This window comes from Tenrec ecaudatus, chromosome 12 (genome assembly GCF_050624435.1).
Source record: "Tenrec ecaudatus isolate mTenEca1 chromosome 12, mTenEca1.hap1, whole genome shotgun sequence".
NCBI lineage: Eukaryota > Metazoa > Chordata > Mammalia > Afrosoricida > Tenrecidae > Tenrec > Tenrec ecaudatus.
Genome location: NC_134541.1, coordinates 56,176,934 through 56,185,246, shown reverse-complemented (window position 1 = coordinate 56,185,246; position 8,313 = coordinate 56,176,934). Strand labels below are relative to the sequence as shown.

The 8,313-nt window shown below is 45.5% G+C and overlaps 1 long non-coding RNA gene across 1 annotated transcript; it reads left to right on the top strand.

Moving 5' to 3' along the window:
• Positions 1–331: 331 nt before the first annotated feature.
• Positions 332–3,403, top strand: LOC142422502 (uncharacterized). The gene is made up of 4 exons (XR_012779089.1): positions 332–944; positions 1,484–1,571; positions 2,180–2,291; positions 3,297–3,403. It is a non-coding gene; the product is annotated as an uncharacterized LOC142422502 (long non-coding RNA).
• Positions 3,404–8,313: the final 4,910 nt, after the last annotated feature.

The following is an 8,313-nucleotide window of genomic DNA, read 5'->3' as shown; positions in this document are numbered from 1 at the left end:
TTATCTTTTACTTTCAAAATATTAACACTGTTTAGCCTCTATCCCTTCAGGGAATTATTTTATATGTTTGCTACTGGTACTGTATGTCTAAGGTATGTAAGCACCTTTAAGAGGGTCCTGATGATAGCTGGTAGTGTTTTAAGGAGACTCAGGAGGGTTAAGCCCTAGTGTTTATGCATCACTGTACAGTTGGCTCTTCTCATTTAATTCTGACAGCACTCATCTGAAATATTTATAACACATGAAGAAAGCTTAGAGAACCCTTTCCCCTTTCCTGAGGACCTCATAGTGCTTTGCTTTTCTTTGCAGGTGTTTGTGGATGAGAAGTACATAGGAGTTCTGGATCAATCCAATGATCAGCTCATCCTTCCTGTCAAAGATGTATGCAATTCTGTTGCCAAAGGCCTGAGAGTTCTAGTGACAGCCTGGACCAAAGACTCAGTTGCAGATACGGCTTGGCTCTTTTGAGTTATCCCTTGCATAGGAAAACAAAAGGGACTAGGGGGACCTGGGTGGATCTCTGAGGTTCAGTGTCTATACTCTAGTGAGCATAGCACCCCCCCCCCCTTGGATATTTGTTGCTCTTGAAGCCCTGGGTAAGTTATCAGCCCTAATCGACTGTCTAGACAGATGCCCAGTGACACTCGGTGTGAGAGGACACTTTCTGTGTCCTCTGGGTGAGGACTGACTGAAGAGAGGGGGTGAGTCAGAGAAGCACCGGCTTTCCTTAATCATAAGCTAGAAGCTCCAGGCTGGTTCTGGCCCGTTCTGTCCTCCTTTTAGTTTCAGGGGGAATCTGGGAAGCCTGTAGAAGGACACCAAGGGGTGCTCACTCTGGCTGGTATGTGTTGGGCAGCACTACAAGAACTACTGGACTCTAAGTATCCTGGTGGAGAATCAAGGCCGGATCACCTATGGGCCAAATATCAATAGTGAAAGAAAAGGTAGGCGGCTGAAGGGACATGTGGAGATCCAGAGGTACCAAGTTTCTGCTGCTCTTGTCCCCCCACCGAGGACTGGATAAACAGTTATTCAGTGTTTGGAGAGTAGCGTCTTTCAGCAAAATAAACACCTGTGTGTAGAAACTAGGATTCAGCTTTCTTTTGCTGGGCAAGAACAGTGGGGCTCCCTCACGGGTGTCCTGGATGCAAAACTAAGGCATTGACAGTCATTTCGCCAGGAGAAAACACAGGGAGAGAATTACCCCTTCCAAGGATGCTTGATGCTTTCTTCTCTGGAGCCCCAGACTTCTGTTCCCCTGCCCTGAGTGCGGTGCTTGGCCTCCCTGAGAGTTAGCGTGAACTGTGTTGGCTAGAGCAGGAAGAAAGTTTAATATTTTCTATGCCCTCAAGGTGGAGGTGTAGGCACACAGACAGAAAAGTTATTGTAAGCATCTCTGGAAACGTTACCTCTTCAGGGGTAAGCTGGTCCAGCCAGTGGCTATCTCTGCCTCCTGCTCACTCCATTTCTCCCCCGCCACCAGGTTTAACAGGGAACATCTATCTGAATAACTCACCATTAAAGAAATTTAAGATCTTCAGCCTGGAAATGAAGCCAAAATTCATACAAAGGTGTGTGTCCCACCCAGAGAGAGGAGGAGAGAAGAGGGGAGAGACAAGAGAGAGGCCAGAGGGCAGGGCAGAGGGAGAAGGAGGGGGATGAGTGAGAAATGGGAGAGGTGAGAAAGATGGAGTGGTGAGCTGGGAGGACAGGGGAAAAGGAAGGCAGGAGGGAGGTGGAGCAGGCCAGTGAAGAGGGGCGGCAGCAGCACAGAGGTACCTCCTCCCCAAAGGGGCCCCCCCAAAGAGAAAACACCAACAGAACAAGAACCAACAAGAGCGAAGGGAACAAGAAGGGTTGAACTTGTGAAAACAAAGATTTATAATCGAGAGTTTCTAAGGACCTCGGTTATCATCAGCCTTACCCTTGGCTTACGGATAAGAAAGACTGGGACTAAACGTTCTGGGAATGACCATAGATTTCATAGTAGTTTGGGGAAGAGACTAATCTCATTCACCAAGTCTTACATCTAATGTACCCATCATGTGCCTTATAGGCATATGCCTGTGCTCTAGAGGGGACACTGGGTTCTGGCAGGAGACACCGCCCCCACAGTTCACACAGATGCATTATAATGAAAGGTACTACCTGCCTGCTTATTGCTTGACTTCTCTCTCAGGAACCTACCTAACCTGTGGAAACCAATCTATTATCACAATTCGGGTCCTGCCTTTTTCCTCGGTTTCCTAAGAATTGATAACAAGCCCAGAGACACCTTAATAAAACTGGAGGTTAGTGAAATTTCTTCCCTGTCTAGATCGACCCTTCCAAGCTCCCATCTCAAACCAATCTTTAAGAAAGAGCTTTTTGGTAAATGGGTCCTAATTTATGTCAAGGGTTCTAAGTTCACAAGGACCTCAGTCACCTCACAGCCATCTGTGGCCTGTCCCTTTCCAGGGCTGACCGGGGTGAGGATAGAAGTTTATTGAGAGAGAGAGAGAGAGAGAGAGAGAGAGAGAGAGAGAGAGAGAGAGAGAGAGAGAGACCTAACGGGGATAGCTATAGATGCACTGCATGGGAAATTTAGGGAAAATCATGAAATCATGTACTAGTTACCAGACATAGTCCCAGGAATAAAGACCCTGAACTAATTTAATGAATGAATCAGCCAGCCTATGCTGGCGATCGTGCCAGTGAGATTCCAAGATATACCTGACTTGAGGCAGATCAGTTAGAAATCAGTGCCCTCTTTCCTGATGTCTGGTTACTGAGCCAGCCTACGTTCAAGGACAACAGCATATAACTTTCTGAGTTACTACCTATCTCAAGGAGCCCTGGTTATGCATTGGGTTGCACTCCAAAAGGTCGGCAGTTCAAAACAAGCAGCAGCTCCTCAGGAGAAAGGCCTCACATAAACAGTTACAGTCTTGGAAACTCAGAGGGACAGTTCCTACCCTGTCCTCCATGGTCACTGTGAGTCAGCATCAACTCCATGGCAGTAAGATTGCTGTTTCGGTTTGTTGGTTTTTCCTAACTAAGGCTTTGGTACAGGAGCGTGCGAGCCCCAGTGAATCTTGACTTGGATGGGTATAATTTTCTCTCTATGACAGTGTTTTGTTCCGTTGTATGTAAGGTTGCTAGGAATTGAAACTGACTCAAAGGCACCGAACAACAACAACATGGTGTGTAACGTGTGCATGTGTGCACATGTGCCTGTGTGTATGTGTTTCAACTGTATTGTTTTTCTCTCTAGAATTCAGATCCTCAGTCTTCCATTCTATTCCATTATTTTCCAGCACTGGACAAAAGGAGTAATTTTCATAAATGGACAAAACCTAGGGCGATACTGGAGTTTAGGGCCTCAGGAGACTTATTACCTTCCTGGAGTTTGGCTTCAACCAGGAAACAATGAGGTGAATCTCCTGTATGCCCTCCCCCCCACCGCTCCCCACCACCTCCCCCCAGCCTCCTTTCCACTTCTCTTGAACTCTGCTTTGCTCTCAGCATAAAAGCATAAACCGGCCTTCCTCCCACCCTTCTTTTTCTTAATAGATCATCGTGTTTGAGGAGGCGAAAGCTGGCCCTGAAATCAAGTTCACAGATAGCGCTCATTTAGGTACGACATCCCAAAGGGTCGTTGGTAGCATCTGGGACCAGTCTTTTTGGGAACTTTTGCAAGTCCCTTCTGGCCCTGACTCTCAGGGGTGAACACGTGACCCGTAATGGGCCCATTGGTTTTTCTTTTCCAGGCTATTGAATTTTGATTAGAATGACAAAAAGAAGAAAATCAACTGAGCTGAGCCATGTCATCAGTGGCCCCTGGAGTCAGCTCCTCTCAGCTGCAGCAGCAAGGCTCCTGGAGCTGCCTTTCTGCTCATCTCCAAGCCGGCAGAGGACTACTCAGCAGTCCCTAACCTGCTAGAACATTCTTCTTGTGGCTGAATCGAACTAATCTCTTGCTGAAGTTTATAAAATATGTCTACCTAATAGTTCTCATATTGCTGCAATAAAAATGATTTGATCCTCAAATAAAATGCTGATAAATGAGAAGAACCTTGAGTATTTGCCCTCACAAATACAAATCAAAGTAAGCATGACCTAAGAAATCAAATCAAATACACAAGTTCACACAGGCAATTTATACACACTGTGTTTTCTATGTCAAAAGTAGTGTTGTCCTTTTATTCTGTAATACTTCATGATCAAGTGAAAATCATACCTCTGAAGACTTAGGGCAACCAACTTAAGGCAGCCTATCCTCTGCCTCTCCTTACCCACTTCCTATTGTCCATCTCTGACCCCTGAGTCCAGCTCTTTTTCTGTTCCTGCCCCTCCTGTTGTTGGTCTCAGTCCTTTTCAGCCCCACCAGGGCCAGAGAGAACCCCTTCAGGAGACAGTTGTCAAAATGGCACCAGCCCAAAGCGTTCATGCCACCAGGAGACCCGGCTCTCTTTTCCTCGTCCAACCTCACCTTTGCAGAAAGCAGAGGGGAAGAGCCAGCAACATCACGCGGAATGACAAAGTATTTCTTCCTTTTGTGCCTCCAAAGGCCCGAGAAGAATGCCAGGGCTGGGCCTGTCTTCAGGCTCTGGCACAGCACGCAGCCTTCACCCACCTCTTTAATGAGGACCTTCAATTCTTTCCCACAAAATCTCATCTTTCTTACACAGCTCTCTTCCAAACGCCTCCTCAGACATTCTCCTCTGGGGCCAAGGGGAGCCAAATAGACTACCTGTGCACTGTAACTAACTATAAAGTGTTACATTTGTGCCTTCTGTCTTCCCCAGTATTGCGAGGTGGGCTCTGTTGCAGACACATCAGTAAGTGATTCTGACTGTCCTCGCGCCGTCTGGTTTTGCGTGACAGTTCTTTGATTACCGAGCAGCGTTTATCCAGCCGGATATGTTAGAGTGCTGTTATGCTCAGCCTTCTTTCAGATAACATTTCGATTGTAATGCCTCAAGACAAGCTCACTTGTAAAATCGAAACCATTCCAATGGGCTCTTCTTTTCCTTTCTTATAAATTATTCCCTACAGTTTTTACAGAAATAAACTTACCAGAAAGTTCAGTCAAAGCCAGCACGTAAATAGAGAGACAAGTGCCTCCCTTTTGTGGGATACGAGTTCCAAGTGTTTCAATAGTTGATGTTTCTCTAGGATCTTTTGCAAATAAATTTTCTCCTTGGCATAATTAAATAAAACTAAAGTACTAATATCAATTTTGTAGCTATCAGCATATCTGTGAACTGTTCACTTGTTAGGCTTTTCTCGGAAGTTTCTAATGTTGGAGGAACGATCCAACAGTACTTGTCTACAGTGCATGTCTACTCAGTGCTATGAGCAGGTAGGCAGTCATTTGTTTTGGAATTGTAACCACAGAATACTTATTTCCTCTCTGAACATTTTCCTTTTCACACTTGCAAACAGAATAACCATTACAATGCCTTTATTGTATACATTTTACTTTGAAATGGAAACATGCACATCTTTTCCTTTATTTTAAACATTGATTAAAAAATAGAATACTATGAGAGTTCTTCATTTTGATGTACTAGCAGGTACAGCTGACTTCCTCCTCCAGTTCAACCCTGGAGGTGCCCTGCAAACCTAATCAACTGTCTGGAATTCCCAGGAGGAAAAAAAATTTATACAATTGGGTTAGTGAAGGAAACAGGTCCTATGACAGAAAGTGCAGGTGCATGGCCAGAGGACAAGTCTGTGGGTGTCTGACTGTGTGTTTATGGGGGGGCAGGATCGTTCATGAGTGGGAAATTTTCTCTTCCTTATTGCTATGATAATCTTACTATTTCTATGAGCCAGAAAGAGCGCTCTGGAGGTTAGAAAATGATAGGATCTTATTTTCAGAGTATTTACTTTCAGAGCAAAAACTCAATCCAGCGCTTTACAGTAGCCTCGGGATGCCCGGGCCGCTTGAGACTCTCACTCGGAGTGCAAGTGACAATGAGATGTCAATAAGAGAAGATTCAAGCAGGAGAGCTTGTCCCTAACAACCTAACCTTTGACCTCTTTGCTTCCCATAGGAGAAAGCTCCTGGAAAGAGCTGGTGGTGTGGCGAGGAGTGAAAGAATTGGACTAGCCCATTTTACAGGCTTGCAAGCTCCACAGGGCAAGCCCCCTTTTCCCTTATACTAACCAAAGTCCAATGTTAACACCCCCACTCTGGGGTGCAGCTTCTTGAGTTGAGATGACTGGGAGTCTTGGAGGCCTACACTCATTAGGAAAGAGGTACGCCAATGAAATGACAGATGAGACCACATTGATAAAGCAGAAATATTGAGGATGCAAAATATATGCAATAATTTATCCCCAAAGAAATAAGAAATGGTATTGTAATTTTAAGCAGGAAAAAACATGAAGAATGTATGAAAACCCATGTTCTAAAAAGAACTGGAAAAAAGAATAGAGTAGGTAGTAAAGTGAGAGGAAAGATATTGTGGCTCTATAAGCGAGCTGACAAATGAAGCTGATGGAATCTCCAAAAAGTTACGGTAGTGTTACGCTCAACTCTCCCTGCCATCGAGTTGACTCTGACTCAGAGTGACCCTGTAGAACAGGGCAGAACTGCCCCATTGAGCTTCTGAGACTGTAACTCTTCATCAGAGTAGAAATTCTTTATGGGAGTAGAAAGCTTTGTCGTCTCCCACAGAAGGGATCATGATTTCGAAATGCAGATCTCGTGGCTATCAGCCCATTGCATAACCACTATTCCATCCAATACAAGGGGTTCAAAGTAGAGAAGAGGGAAATTTTGACGGAATAGTGATTGTTACCACCTCCACATGTGGCATCCTTGCTCTGGAGTGATTAAATCAGATCAATGAACATTCTGAGCTCAATGGAGAGATAGATAACTGAGTTTTTTTTAGATGTCCAGGCCTTGGAAAACCCTCTCAAGTTAACCAGAACTCTGAGTGTTTCATAGATTATACACTTTACAACAGTTCCATACTTGTTTTGCTCTTATATGTTAACTAGTGATAACATACAGGTGCCAAGGTGTTAATGGAATGAGGTTCTTGTCTTTTACCAAAAGACAAGATCTAGAGGTGACACTGGGCAATTTTGTAAGTGCCTAGGTGGGAAAAGCCAAAGCACTACCATGTACATACTGGCTCCTGGGCCCACACATGCACACCAAAGTTGTTAAGGGTTCCCTCGGGGCCTGTGAGATTCTCATGGTGTGTGTGAGGCGCCTGTAGGCTGTATGAGATTTGGGGAATTTCTATCCAAAATTACTTTGTTTCCATTCGGTAACACCTGGCCCCAGGGGTTCTGGAGAGTCCCAGATGCAGCGCACAGGAGGACGCCAGTTCCTGACCTCCAACCAAACGGAGCTCCCTGCCATGGGGTTCATTCTGGCTCGTAGCGGCCTGTGAGTTTCCAGGATGGCATCTCTTTACGGGAGTAGAAAGCCTCATTTTCCCTCCTTCTGAGGTAATACCATGAAAATAACTTAAAGATTTCATGGAGAGACAGAAGGCTTCCCTGGGCTTTCATTTGGTAAAGGAACCACTCTCCCTGTGTCCCTGGTCCAAGTCCCCCATTTGTTCCCCTGCCTGGTCTCATTCTTCCCTGAGAGCTGTGGTGCCACGGTTATTTGTGGGATAAGGAGCAGATGTCTCTCTGAAGCTCTCCACACGGGTCTGCGCTACACAAAGGAGAGCCAACACTGCGCTAAGGCGATGAGTCGTTCACAGGCACAGGCCTATTCGTGGCTAGGAGCTTCAGTGCAAGGATGCGCAGTGTCAGTGTGGGGCATTCAGGGGATGGATCCTTCTTTCATTGGCTCAGGCTGTGCAGTCTAGGTTTCCTCAGGATTGACTGGAGCTGTTGTTTCAGCAAATCCCTCAACAGGCACATTACAAGATGTCCTGGGCAGCAACATACATCCTTCCTCTAGTTCCTGAATGCTTTCTCCCTATCCTCCCCACCCCCACTACTATGACCCAGCTCTACCTTACAAATCTGGCTAGACTGGAGAACACATATCAGTACAGATAAGAGCTCTTGACACATGGGATTCAGGACAGATAAAATCCTCAGGAACAGTAGTGGGCGTAGCGATATCATGAAGGAAAGGGGATGTTGGGGGTGGTGGTAATGGGGGAGAAAGCAGGAACCCACCACAAGATTGGATATACAGTAGAACCCCGGACCTTGATGCTAATCCATTCTAGAAGGAACGTCGAGATACAATGCAGTCGAGTTCTGAATCAATTTTTCCCATAAAAAAATTACAGAAAATGGATTAATCCGTTCTTGAACACCAAGTTTTTACCCTAACCTTGCCTT